This window comes from Puma concolor, chromosome C2, assembly GCF_028749965.1.
Source record: "Puma concolor isolate L17-30 chromosome C2, mPumCon1.1.hap2, whole genome shotgun sequence".
NCBI classification, from domain to species: domain Eukaryota; kingdom Metazoa; phylum Chordata; class Mammalia; order Carnivora; family Felidae; genus Puma; species Puma concolor.
In genome coordinates, this window is record NC_141675.1 from 31,442,877 (window position 1) to 31,458,205 (window position 15,329).

Sequence of the window (15,329 nt, forward strand, 5' to 3'; positions counted from 1 at the left end):
TTCAGAGGCTCAATGTTTTCCCAAGTGCACATGCTCACTGGCTTCTAGTTAGGCTCTGCCAGTGAGAGGCAAGCATGGAAGTGTGAAAGATAGAAGAGGAGAATCCAGGGAATTTCTCCCTCTCTCCACCTTAAGGAGGGGACATCAATGGCAAGAGCTCTGCTCACCTGGCCTCGGCATCCAGCAGGCAGCCCCAGCTCCTGAGCTCTAGTCACTCTGTCTTCCTCCTGTGCTTCACCAGCCTGGGGGATGATGGCTTCTCTTGTCAACCTCTTGTTAATCCCTGGGTTGCCCCACCATCCCCTGTTTTCAGTTCTTCCAACCCTGCCATAAACTATTCTCCCACAGCAAAGCCCCTCAATTGAACTCTCTGTTCTGGGTTCTGTTTTCCTGGATGATAAAGATGGCTATTTTCATACTGCCTTACCCTCTCTCACAAGACTGGGAAGACCTCCAGAGCAGAGACTGAGTCAAGGCCCTGTGGTCAGCAAAACCAGAAATGACCATTCTTTAAAACAGAGAATCTCACAATTAACCAGTGTTGCCTCACCTTCTCACTCTCCAGTATTGTTTAGAAGAATCCAGGGATCCTTTGCCATATTGTAAAAAACAGCCTTTACCAGCTTAACTAACCTTCTCAACAACTGGGAAAATCTACCCTACACAGCATCTCCTGACACAAAGGCTTAGGGAGTTTTAATGTTGAAACAAAATGTGTTTTACCCAGCGGATGTCGCAAAGAATTATCTCCAAATCTTGCTTGTGGTTTTGAAGATAAACACTAATAGTTAATCTGTTTGTAAATATTTTGAACAGATGCTAAGTCTTTAATTATTTTTTGCATTAAAAATTGACAACAATCGATATTCCCCACCGATGAGCTACAAACACTGTGTGTGTGTGTATGGGTATATATTCTTTTTAAATAGCAATTATTGCTCTGTGATGACTGGGGAAATTGCTCTGAGGTTTAAAAGCGTATTTGCAGCTATACCCAGGGGATTGTGGATAGCAATGCCTACTGTATCATCTACCTTATTTAAAATTTGCAATAGGAAACACAATTCAATCTAGTGCATTTCTAAAGGCCAATGGGAAATAGATTGGGCAGCAGAGTCAGGAAATGCAAATCCAATGCTAAACTCCATCCTGAACCCATCTGCCTGGATTTTATTTCCTTTTTTTCTTCCCCAAGGCCAGTGATGCTGACTCATTAGTGCATTAAACACAACTGTGTGGGTTCGGCCCTGACCAGTCATTAATCAATGTGTGGCTACAAAGGCAGCATCCATGGATTAGCAATCTACTGCAAGGTGCCAGACATGCACACGGGGAGAAATTAAACCAGACTTTCAGAGGTAGGCAGGGGCACAGGCCACTTCTTATGCTGAAAGGTCCCAGTTGATTGAACAGAGATGTAAATGCCAAAACAGAGTTATAAATATGGGCTGTATTTTAAAGGCTTACAGTTAGCAAGTTGTTTCCTCTAACTGTAGCAGAAAGAAAGAAAGAAAAAAGGAAAAGAAGAAAAAAGGAAGGAAGGAAGGAAGGAAGGAAGGAAGGAAGGAAGGAAGGAAGGAAGGAAGAAACAAAAAGGAAAGGAAAGGTTGTGATTTAGCCTCATTTGGAAATAACATCAAATTCTGCATTTGCAACTTTTGGGGAATGTGAGGCCTGAAAGGACCTCTGCTCCCTGCTCCCACACCCAGAAGCAATGGGGCAAGCAGCTCAGGTTCAAGACTCCAGCCACCCCACCCTCAGTTTATAGAAGTGACTGTGCTGGTGGGGAGCCTCACGAGGAGAAGGGCTGGCCTTGGGCTCTTCATCCTGCTTTTTCGCCCCCGGTTGCTGTTCAGCCCAGAAAGCAGGTGCTTTTCCCCCTCAGAAGCAGCCTGTGTCCTTGGACAAGGGCAGCCTCCTGCCATCACAACGGAACTCTTCCTGGGGCCCTCAAAGGATGCAGAGCGCGTGCTAGATTCTCAGGGAGGATGGAAGGGAAGGCTCAGAGATGATTCCTTCCCAGGGAGTCTCTCAAGGCAGCAACTGCCCTCTTTATCCCCTCCCCGCCTCTTTAATCTTGCTGGCATGAACCACATGATCTGCACATCCAGCCCCACCTGGGGTGGTATGCAAAGCACCCCTGCACACCCTCCCCCCCATAGGAGAGACCCCAGAGTCTCACCTTCATAAAGGGGAATGGCAAGCCCTACCCTGCCAGTCCCCTGCCCCTAATATCACCAGGGGGAGGCGGAGCACCTCGAGCATGGAAGTCAGAGGAACCTCGAGCAACAGTAACCTAGCAACAGTGTCTCAGGATTTGAATGTAATTATACCCCGAGCGTGATAAATACTCGGAAGGGCTCCTTATGTGCAGATCATACTAAACAAGTCTTTGAAATTACCCTCATCAAATATTGATAGAAGAAAAGTTTTTTAAAAAGGAAAAAAACCCTGAAGTGCGTGGACAACCTTTCCCGCCGAGCGCCCTGGGCAGTGAGAGAACAGCAGCCAGGGCAGCTCTGAGAGCCTCAAAATCCTCTTCACAGTGATGTGACAGGTCTGGAAAATAAGTTTAGGCTGAGGACAGCAGTTTTCCTGCACACGAGGGGTGGTATCCTGGTGCTGAGGGCAGCATTCAGGTTCTGAGGTCAGAAGATCTGAGTCTGGGGTCCTGGCTCAGCCCTCCAAACCAAGGCTTTCTCATTTAGAGTGAGCATGTTGAATGAGAGGGTGGCCCAGTGTGATCTGGCTGGCCAGCAGGTATGCAAGTCAGATGTGTGAAGGGGGAGATGCAGAAAAAGAAACTCTGGCAGGGGACAATGTGGACGCAGGTGCTGAGGCATTTGTACCCTCAGCTCTGGGTTGACTTTGACTGGATCCAAGAGGTGAGTACACAGTGCGCAGACCAAAGCTGGAGAGGTGAGTAGTGAGCCTCACTAAGGAGCCAGGGTTTTGCTACGAGTGAAAACAGAAGACTGTGCAGGCGTGGAGGCCATGAGTTATGTGTGTGTGTGTGGGCCAGTGCCAGCTCAGTCACAAGTGCATGGTGGGAAAAGGTCTGTAACTGTGCCAGGGGCAGGACAAGAGGGCGATCTCTATCCAGAGCCATCGGTAATAATCACAGTCAGAGAAGGTGGGGGATTTAGAGCAGCAGAGCTGACCTTGACCTTCATCCAGGTGCTTTACCAAAACCCCCAGGACAAAGCCCAGCGCCGCCAACCTCCACTCAATGTGCTGCATCATGTTGAGGCATCAGGAGACACTGAGCAGAATGAGCAAAAAGATCCTGGGATCAGAGCACGCCTGACAACAAGTCTGAAGTGAGGACGTTTGAAGGAGAGAGAGGTGAGAGGAGCAGGGGATTTCCCAGTGGGAGAGAGGATGTCTGTCGCTGGGTTAGCAGCGCTGCAGAGCTGAACGCGCTCCTCCGCCCTGCGCGGCTAGAGACTGGCTCTGAGAGAGGAACAAGAAAGAGGTGTCCTACATAGAAACTCAGCCTGTGTCTTTACTACATAGAAGGCCCTGCCCAGCCTGACCATGAACCTGCTCTATGAGCCACACCAATCCTTTCCCCCTGGGGCCAAGTACACAGGGACTCTGCCTTCTGGGACCCTGAGATTCTAGGACCAGGCTGTCAGCCTGGTCTGGGTGACACACAGCAAGCCAGAGCGCTTCGGGCCCTGCCAACCCCCTTGCTTCATCCCCGAATGCCCTCATCACAGGGGAGAGCCCCCTTCTCTGATATCTCTCTCCAGGCCTGCCGTGCATCTGTCTCCTGCCTGTTAGAGGAAATCCTCTGCTGTTAGACGCAAGATCTTTAAAGGGCCTCAGATCTCGTCTGTGAGCTCTCTTCTCTGGGCTGGGCTCCCTTGACAGCACTCTGGTGTCTCCCAGCACGTGGGGGGGGGGGGATGGGGGAAGGAGGGCTGCAGGAGGATGAAAGGCCCCCCCTTTCCTGCTGTGGGATTCAAGTCTGGATCAGTGCCCAATTATACAGCCTCATTCATCCAGTTCAGTGTTCTTCCTAAACATTGATGCGTCTGACAGCTCTGTTCTGGGTAATAATGGCCAGGTGGACCCTGCTTTAAGGAAACTCCATTTACAGAAATCCCCTTGAACAAATTAGCTAAAGGAAGGTGGGACTGTCTCACCTGCCCCTGCCCAGGGGATCCCTGTAAACCCCAGCAGCCCCAGATCACCACCAATGAGTCCATTAGGAGAGTACTGCAACATGGACTGAAGGAGCAAAGGGGAGGAAAATATAAGCACCAAATTATTAAAGGCCACTGCCTTTCAAAATCAGTGGAAATAGAAGCATAGCTGACATCAGACAGAATAGTGAAGAGAGACATCAGATCAATATCAGGGCAAAACTTCCCAGGGCTCCCTGGTCAGCAGGAAGAGGATCTGGAAAAAGCATCTGGCCTGTTACTTGGATGGAGTCTCTTGGCTTTGGAAAACACCTCCATATTCTATGTATTTGCTTTCTGGCTCAAGAAAGGAATCTCTTTCTCTCTCTCTCTCTCTCTCTCTCTCTCTATATATATATATATATATATACACACACACACACACACATATATATACACATACATACACACACACATGTATACACACACACACACATATACACATACATACACACACACATGTATACACACACACACACACACACACACACACTAGATATTGCCAAATTGTTCTCACCAGCAACTTGTGATAATTCCTGTTTTTTCACATCTTCCTAACATTAGTGGGTTGAAAGGTGATTTCCAGAAAAATATGTCCACATCCTCATTCTTGGAACCTGTGGATGCTTCCTTATTTGGAAAAAAGGTGTAATTAAGTTAAAGATTTCAAGATGAGATCATCTTGAATAATCTAGGTGAGCCCTAAATCCCTTGTAAAACTGAGACAGAGGAAAATGAGAAGACACATACAAAGAAAGTCATGTGAAGGAAAGAAGCAGTGATTGAAGAAATGTAGCCACTGGGACACCTGAGTGTCTCAGTTGGTTGAGTGTCCAACTTCAGCTCAGGTCCTATCTCACAGATTGTGGGTTCAAGCCCCACATCAGGCTTGCTACTGTCAGCATAGAGCCTGCTTCAGATCCTCTGTCCCCCCTCTCTCTGCCCCTCCCCTGCTTACGCTATCTCTCTCAAAAATAAAAAAAGAGATGTGGCCATAAGCCAACGAACACCAAGGATTCCTGGGAGCCACCAGAAGCCAGAGAGTCAACCCACAGAGTGGATTCTCCCCCAGAGTCCCAGAGGGAGCCTGCCCTTCCGACATCTTGATTTCAGGCTTCTGGACTCCAGAACCATGAAAGAACAAGTTTCTTTTCTTTTAAGCCACAAAGTTTGTGATAATTTGTTATGGCAGCCACAGGAAATTAATACAGTGGGTAAATACAAGAGATTCTTTTTTTCTTTAAAAATTCTCCTTGGGGCGCCTGGGTGGCGCAGTCGGTTAAGCGTCCGACCTCAGCCAGGTCACAATCTCGCGGTCGGTGAGTTCGAGCCCCGCGTCGGGCTCTGGGCTGATGGCTCAGAGCCTGGAGCCTGTTTCTGATTCTGTGTCTCCCTCTCTCTCTGCCCCTTCCCCGTTCATGCTCTGTCTCTCTCTGTCCCAAAAATAAATAAACGTTGAAAAAATAAAAATAAAAAAAATAAAAATTCTCCTTAACAGATAATTGATTGTTTAAAACAAAAATGTTATCAAGGAACTGTAGGCTTTATAACATACACAGAAGTAAAATATGTAACAATAGCACAAAGAACAGGAGGGGGAAGTGGAGAGTTACTCTTGTAAAGGTTATTATTATATTCTGCCTGTGTGATAAAATATTATTTGAAGACAGACTTTGATAAGTTAAAGATTTATACTATAAACCTTAGAGCAACCACTTAAGGAAAAAAGAACAAAGGAAAAAGAAAGCTATTAAGCCAACAGAGATAAAATGGAACCAACAAACTATTTCACATCCATAACTTATGATTATTCTAATAAAATGTAAAATTACTCAATATTGTTCACTATCCTCCTTCTTATAAAAATAGGTTTTTTTTAGAGTTTACTTTAACTCTGCCACAGTGTCGTCTAGAGTGATTAGTTTATTATGTTTACCTACATAGCTTACTAGTTTGTGTTCCCCTCTGTCTATCCTATCCCATGCCTTCCTTCCTTTCCTTCTTTATTTAAAGAGTCCCCTCTTAAGATTTGTATTTGTTCCTCTGCTTTGTGCTAGTAGAGAAAGAACTATGGTTGGCAAACGGTCTTCATTTTTTGATATCTCAAAAATGCCTTTATTTTGCTTTTTCTTGAGTGAAAATTTGCATAAGTATACAGCACAAATTTGGCATTTCAGGACTTTAAATTTTATTCCAGCCATCTATTTTTTCTGAGGAGAAATCTGCTGTCATTCGATTGTTGTTTACCTCGTGCTCTATTGTTTCCTCTGTAGTAACTTCTGAGATTGTCTTCTACTCTTTATGTTCCACAGTCTCGTGTGATACATCTCAGTGCTGGAATCGCACAGAATTATTTTTAAGTACTCCAAAGCCCACTTAGCTCCTAAGGCTGCTGTCTTTCTTTGATGCTGAAGAAGCCTTTCTCTTTCGCGATTGTTTCTCTACTATAGTAGTTATTTTCTGTTAAAATCCCTAGGAAATGTTTATGGAATAGTCTTAAACTATCCTCCGTGTCTTTTAATTACACATTTAGTATTTTTATATCTTTCTTCCCCTCTGTGCTGGATCCTGAATCTGTTCCTCAGTGCCATTTCCAATTCATCCCATTTCTCTACAAATATATCCAGTTTAGAATTTACCACATCCATTGAGTTTTTATGTCAGTGACTATGCTTTTTATTTCTAATATTTTTGCTTGATTTTTACTGTATGCCTCTGTTCTTGTTTCATTTTACTGGCTTTGTTTCATAATGTTTTAAAGAATTTAATGGACATTATCTCCTTACTTATATCAGATTTCTAAACCTACTTTTCAAATCATTTTTTCAGATTCTTTCTTTCTCTTTACGTTTATTTATTTATTTTATTTTGAGAGACAGCTTGTGTGTGCTCAAGTCAGTTGAGTGGGGGAGAGGCAGAGAGAGAGGGAGAGAGAATTCCAAACAGTACCTGTGTCAGCACAGAGACCAACGTGGGGCTTGATCTCAGGAACCTGTGAGATCATGACCTGAGCTGATACCAAGAGTCAAACGCTTAACCAACTGAGCCAGCCAGGCACCCCAACGGTGATTTATTTTAAGAGAGCAGCTAAAAATGCTTTTATTCACCATTCTCCATGTTTTCATTGGGCCTCCATTTGAAAAGGGAATTTTTTTTAAAGATGTATTTATTTTGAAAGAGAAGGTGAGGGAGGAAGGAAGGAGCAGAAAGAGAGAGAGAATCCCAAGCAGGTTCCATGCTGTCAGTGCAGAGCCCAAGGCAGGGCTTCATCTCAGGAACCACGAGATTGTGACCTAAACTGAAACCAAGAGTCAAACGCTTAACTGACTAAACCTCCCAGGCGCCCCTAAATTTTTTGTTCTGATAGATATGGTTAGTAATTTTTGTAGGCTTGAGATTTCTTCAAGTGGCTTAGAATTTTGGATTTTAGGCTCACTTTACGAGGGCAGCTTTGGGTTGTTAGGCAATTTTTTTCCCTCTCTCTTTGCTCTGCACTCGCTCACCCCACCCAGTAGTTTTATGGCTGCTTCTATTACGTGCTCCCACCAGGCCAACCTCAATACAGAAGTTCTGGTCTAATATTGGCAGGCAGACTCCCTGCTCCAGAATGATGTTTGTGGTAGAGAAGATCCAGTCACAAGGGTCATGGGTGACTTGGTCCATTTCTAGCCACAAGGTTGAGCCTGCATTTGAACTGTCATCCCTTAGGCTCAACAATGCTGAGGCCACTACTCCAGGCAGCATATCCTTGGTTTTTTTTTCTTCTTCAAGATTTTTCATGATCTAAGATGTCTTTCCCCAGGCCCTGGCCTTAGGCAGTAGGTAGGCTTTTCCTGGCCTCTCATGTTGCACAGGGCCTCTCAGTTCTATTACCCAACAGGTAATGAACTTACTTCTGGCTGCAATTGATGATCTTTGTACTTTCTGACAGACCCGGACAGGGTGAGCAGGCACATGCCCTCAGCTTCGCTTCACTTCACTGCCTTTCTGTTTCATGAGGTCCACAGAAGTGTTCATCTTGTGTTTGAGCCTGTTGGTATCCTGTTTTTCTTTTTATAGTTTATCTATCACTGCTATTCATTTGCAGCATTGAGGATTTCAAATCAAAGTGTGAACTTAGTGCTGGTCTTGATGGAAGACCCAGATGTGGCTTCTTAATCTACTAAGAGTATGACATATCATTTGCTATTTAGGAATAACTCTTAGACCCCTCAGCCTTACATCACTTGGACCCAAGGATCTGGAGCCACCCGATTTATAAGTGCCTGGGACAAGTTATGTAATTGAGAAGTTTAGAATGGCACCTCCAAAATGTCTTCACCCCAGCCTGGCAAAAATGCACCAATTTTAGTGTAAATTGAGAATAAAGTTAAACTGCTGACTGTGTGGAATGTGGAACCTGAAAATATTTCACTTCAGACCCCAAAACTATTAACCCATTAGTGTTAGACAACATTTGCCACACTGACTTCCAGCACTGGGCTAATAACAGTGTTCTAGGGAATGAGACAAGACAGCTGAACCAGGAGAGCTGTGGGGCAGCATTCACAAAGGTCCAGGCAACAGATTTATAGCCCATCTGAGTCCTCCAGAAACAGGGAACAAGCCAAAGTCAGGGTCACGGTGTGTGTTTTTGGCCAGTCTGTATTTTAGAGCACTTGCTTGCTCACTGTGCACCTGATGATTTGTAGTTTTTATCAGTCAGATTAAGAAGTCAATCCATCACAACAGGGATGCCTGGGTAGCTCAGTCAGTTAAGTGTCAGATTCTCGATTTTGGCTCAGGCCATGATCTCCCAGTCATGAGATGGAACTCTGAATCGGGCTCTGTGCTGAGTGTGGAGTGTGCTTGGGATTCTCTCTCTCACCCTCTCTCTCTGTCCCTCCCCTACTTGTGTGCACACACTCTCTCTCTCAAAATAAATAAATAAACTTAAAAAAAGAGAAGTCTATCACATCAAATAATAGCGTTCTATTTTCCCTTTCCAAAAGATTAAGTTAACGGGTCCAATTTTTTTTGAAGTTTGAATTCTCCCATAACGTTTGCTTAAACTTTGGGCACAGTGTACCTCTCAGCCACAAATCACTGGTAGAAGTAAGGTAGCCAGTTGTTATCCAAAGTCAATAACTTAATGCATCCTGCCAGCCTCAGTTCCACATTAAACGTGATAATTGGACTTATATCTGTTACTTTTATTCCACCCAAACTGTGATGTCTAAAAATGTCTTATGTATTTTTGGTAAAGACAAGACTGCTTTAACATACAGTAGTGTGATTTTGCATTCTCTAATTTTTCACAGAAGGTTAATTCCATTGATTAATTGGAATTACCTAGAAAAATGAGTTTTTGTTTTTTAAAAATTATGGACAGGGAAATATGGAATTAAACAAAGTTGAACTTTTTTATTTTTCTTTTTACTGTAGGAATTATTAAGTCCTTTAATACTGTCATGTGTAGTGTGATTCCTTAAGACAAGGATCGGGTGTTTCATTTTTCTAGACACATCTGATCATGGAAACTTCTTCTCCAGAGCACCTTCAGGAACTTCTATTCTGCAGAGCCCTCTGTGGGAAATGCCAATAAAATCTAACAAAAGGTATCCAATGTTGCCTGATGCTATTAAGGAGAACAATATTTCAGGTATTCTGTGGAGAGTAATGTACTTACTTCCAGGTGCTTTGCAACTTTGAGACCCAACGGTTATTTTTAAAAATCTGTCTGGTGGCAGTGTGGAGTGCAGGCTGCCTGGCTGGGCTTCCAGGAAACTGGACACCACAACAGGAAAACCATGTAGTCTGCAGCCTGCTGGAGAAGGGGGTGTGGGTTCGGTGCAGAACCGAGAGAACCTGTGTCTCTTTGGATGTGAGCGGGGATGGGGAGGGACACCAAGAATCTGGTCGTTTGTTCATTCAACAAGTATGTACTGAACACATCATGTGCCAAGCACTGTTGTTCTAGGTACTGTGGATATAGCTGCGAGTGGGAGATAAAATCCCTGACCTCTTTATGTCTTTCTCACGCTTTAGGGAGATGAATGGGGTGCTATGCATGCAGAGAGGGGGCAACCAAGGAGAAATAGCCTCAATGAGCAGAGCAGGAGCCTGCCACTCTGGAGGGTGCCTGGGCACCTGATGTTCAGGTGGAGATGCTGATGAGGAAGCGCGAAATGAAATCTGGAGCTCGGAAAGAGAGATGTGGGTGGGAAGTAGAATTCACATGTACGGGTGGGAATTGAAGCCACGAGAACATTTGTATTACCCATGAGATAGTCAGTGGAGTGAGAAGTGCCTTATTTTTAATGAGGGGCATAGAGAAGGGACCAGTAAGCACAAGGAAATCTTCCAATAAATGTTGAGTGAGTCCAATACATGAGACTTGGTGTGAGAGATGGACACGTGCCAGGAGAGAAGGGCATGAGGAAGACAACAAAGGAAAGTTTCAGAAAGGAAGGCGAGGCCAGTCAGATGCCATGGCATTAGAGCATGCCAAGAGCTGCAGGGGAAAAAAATAGGAGCACACCTTTCTTTTCCTGCTTTAACTCCTGGCTTCCCTTCAGTTTTTCTTGGGGGAGGCCCTGTGGAATCCCCAACTTATTATAAACAAATCTCCCCATGGCCTCAACTGCTTCACAGTCACACCATCCATTTCCTGCCACAACTAAAACCTGGGCCTGTGCCGTCACCTCCAGCTTCTTATAGGAATAGAGCTGCCAGGGGTGCCTGGGTGGCTCAGTCAGTTAAGCATCTGATTCTTGATTTTGGCTCAGGTCATGATCTTACAGTTTGTGGGTTCGAGCCCCATGTCAGGCTCTGCACTGTCAGCACAGAGCCTGCTTGGGATTCTGACTTTCCCTCTCCCTCTGCCCCTCCCCTGCTCATGCTCACTCTCTCTCTCTCTCTCTCTCTCTCTCTCTCTCTCTCAGAATAAATAGACATTAAAACAAACGAACAAAAAAGGAATAGAGTTGCCGGGAAACTTTCTCAAGGGGAGGCGGCTCATTCTCCCATGTATTAACTAACCCTCGTGGGGTCCAGAGCCAGTCTTGGGGATTTCTCTCCTCTTCTTACTTTACAACAACTCTCCACTGTAGAAGGTAGTGGGCACCAGGACACCTCTGCCACAGCTTGTCTTCTCCATTTTGCAAAACTGCTCCTCCACCTCTCCTGTCATTGCTGCCTACTGACCAGAAGGTCATTAGAATATTGGCACCTGACTTCCACCTTATACTTCCATTTCTTTTTTTAATTTTTTTTTTTTTTTTTTTTTTTTTAGTGTTTAATTCATTTCTGAGACAGAGAGACAGAGCATGAGCGGGGTAGGGGCAGAGAGAGAGGGAGACACAGAATCCAAAGCAGGCTCCAGGCTCTGAGCTGTCACCACAGAGCCCAATGTGGGGCTGGAACTCATGGACCAGAGATCATGACCTGAGCCAAAGTCAGTCGTTCAACCGACTGAGCCACCCAGGTGCCCCTTTGCACTTCCATTTCAAGCCCACCATTGTCCTGGTGATTTCAGCCTCTGTTAATGAAACATCTAGCATCAGCCTCAAAGTCCTTTCTTCTCCTCGGCTATAACATCTTCCATACTCCACTCCTGCAGCCTATTTTGGGGCCCCACCCTGGATTTTACAATTGCTGAGAACTCTCCCATGTATGACCTCCTTCACTCCCAGCCCTGGATTCACAGCCCCTTTCTCTATCATTGCCTTGACTCCCCCAAGGGAGGCACCTGGGGTGGAGGCTGAAAGCCCCAACTGTGAAGTCCAGCATATCCTTGCTCATTCCCCTGGCCTTGTCCCCCAACCCTAATTCATCTTCAACTTTGCTCCCTTTTTTAAAAAAAATTTTAATGTTTATTTATTTTTGAGACAGACAGAGAGAGAGAGAGAGAGAGAGAGCGTGAAAAGGGGAGGGCCAGAGAAAGAGGGAGATACAGAATCTGAAGCAGGCCCCAGGCTCTGAGCTGTCAGCACAGAGTCCGACGCAGGGTTTGAACTCACGGACTGTGAGATCACGACCTGAGCCAGTCAGATGCTTCACCTACTGAGCCACCAGGTGCCCCAACCTTGCTCCCTTTTAAAACCTAAACCTTTCCTCTGACCCTGGCACTGCTCTATTAAAATCCACTCAGTAGTTCCCCATTCCTTATAGAAGAAAATGCAAATGCAGCAAGACAAGCCCATCCAGGTCTTAGGAGACCCTTTCACGGACTGGTCTCCACCGCCTGCTCCCGGCTTGCCTCAGATACACCCGTATTGCACACCAGATGCACACTTACACCACATCAACACTGCTGCCAGGAGAGCCCCTCTACCCCATCGACCAGCATTCTTCTTCACTCCTTCCAACTCAGCGCTCAAAATGCAGTTTCAGCTTCACCATCTCTGTGCACCCATAGCTATAACTCATTAACTGGGTCTCCATAGGCCCACTATCGCCACTCTACCCCAGACCAGCCTCGATCACAGATCCTGTGAGATTACCATGCATTTGGGTGTTCATTTCTCGGTCTCTCACTAGACACCAACCTTTCTAAGAATAGGTCTGTGTTTACTTCATCTCTTTATCCCACAGAACCTGGCCGGTGTAGCAGCAGTCAGCCAATGTTTGGTAAATAAATGAAGATTTCAAAAAATAAGAGGTGAGGAAAAAAATTGAGGTTGAAGAATTCTGATGAGACATGTTAGCTAATAAATTCAGAATCAAAAGACTCAGATTCAAATCCCATTTCTACCACTTACTATGATGGGACCTGGGACAAGCCACTAATAATAACAATATTATTCATTGTGTGCTTGTCACATGTCAGGCACTGTCTCATGCAAACCTGATAATAAATCATTATCATCCCCATTAAAGAGGAGGAGATAGTGGCCCTACATAGTTAAGTAACTTGCCCAAAACACAGCTATAAAGGCAGACCTAAGACTCAAACCTGAGCTAACGTCCAGAAACCCATGGTGTTACCACTCTGCCCTGATGCTATGTGCTCACCCTAGCAATTCCTGCCAGCCTGCCTCAGTGGGGATGTAGTGAGGGTGGAAACAAGTTAATATGTATCAGAGAGAAGTGCATTCGAATGCCAGTTCTCATTACATATTAAGTCATTCATTCACCAGCCCTCCCTCGAACCTCCCAAAAGCTAATCATTTGAACATCTTTAGTAGCTTGAAAGTAGCTGTTAAATAGAATCTGAATTCAACACAGGATTGAAGCCAATTACAGTTTCTGATAAAGTTAATCTGTTCTAATTCATTATTATTATGATTACCATCCTTGTTATTATTAAGCCACAGCCACAAAACTATTTCTGGCTCAGAGATAGAGGGAGCAAGCTATTTCTTGAGCCCAAGACACAAAGACCATCCGTCCCCAAGGCTCAGGAGATGGCATAATAAAGAGCTCCTGGAGTAATCTTTGCTGAGTTGCATTGTTAACGCTCTCCTAAGGGACGCCGGTGGCTGTAATTGCTGCAGTCTGACCGGCCTGTCGAGCTACCTGAATTAAGTGGGCGAATCAGAATTTTCAGTGGAGCCGTCTGGGACATCACCTTTAACCCTCCCCGGTGTTCCACCCAGCCCACTGCTCATTACAAGTGGAGACCCCTGTCACCTCCACCCACCTCCTCCCCTGCGTGTGCACAAGTCTCTTCCCCCTGCCGGCCCTGGCACAGCACCCTGTGAACTGGGTGGGGGAGCAGGACAGCAGCTAGCATATCTGCACCTGAGCACCAGGACCTCAAAACCCAGCTTTTGACATCACCACCTGCTCAGGGGCAGCACCAAGCTTTCAGTTAACCATCCCTGAGCTCTGGGTTAAAGGCCAGGGTTCAAGCTTCCTTCTGCCACTTACTCTTTCTGTGTGCATGATTTGGTAAATCGTGCCCACTCTGAGACAAGTGCTCACGGGACATGAGGGTGGCGCATTGCGAGGGGGGACTACCTTGTTCATTTGCACAGGAGGGCTGGAGAGGCTTCCTGGAAGAGTGATGCCAGACTTAGTTTTTTTAAAAATGAACCAGAATGTGAGAGAGAAGCAGGATAGTATCTGTGAAATGTGGTTGGGTGGCAAGAGAAGCTGAGAAGTGGGGAAGGGTGAGCAGGTGTGTAAAGAAGCTGATTGGAACACCACGTGTAGGTGAAAGAAGTCGCCGGACAGTTCGCAGTAGGCATGTTCTGTGGAGAACTGTGCACTTTACAAAAAAACATCACCCTGACACTGTAGAAGTTGGAGGCGATCACACCCGGAGGAAGGGAGACAAGTCAATAAGCCTCTGCATTAATTGCGGCAAGAGATGAAGAAGGAAGTGATAGCAGGGATGGAGGAGATAACTTTCCTTTAAATTGGTAAAATAGGGGCACCTGGGTGGCTCAGTCACTGACCAGCTGACTCTTGGTTTTGACTCAGGTCATGATCTCACAGTTCATGGGTTCGACCCCCATGTGGGGCTCTGTGCTGACAGCACGGAGCCTGGTTAGGATTCTCTCTCTCTCTGCCCTTCCCCTGCCCATACTCTCTCTCTCTCTCTCTCAATAAATAAACATTTAAAAATTCATACTAAATTAGTAACATAAAAATAGCAGCCAAAATAAAACTATTAAAGAGAGTAATCAGCGGGGGCGGGGGAAACTAGCTAAATAGCCCAGATCAGTCTTCAATATCATAAAACTGATGTCCTTAGAGGCCTCTCTGCAAGGCCTCATATGGTCTCCTGGCCAATGGTAGGTAATGTTTGGACAACATAACACACATAGGTACATGCACACATGCATCTACATACACATGTGTATACAGACATGCATGTATGGATGTATGGCCATTGCATGGGCAAATGTGAATGTGTGGAAAAGCATGCATGTTCATGAGCACACACATGTATTGCATGGCACATATATGAATATACATGTGCACATGCACAAACATACTCATGCACAAATCCACATGCACACATCAATCCATTAAAGAAAATAGTCTCATTATCCCTACTTTGCCCATAAGAAATCAGAAGCACAGAAGTTACACAACTAAGTTACACAACCAGGATTTGAACACAGGTATCTTACTCCAAATTCTGTGCTTCTAATACCCATGTAAAATAACCTCTTGAGACAAACGCACAGGTCACTCACAAAAGAAAAG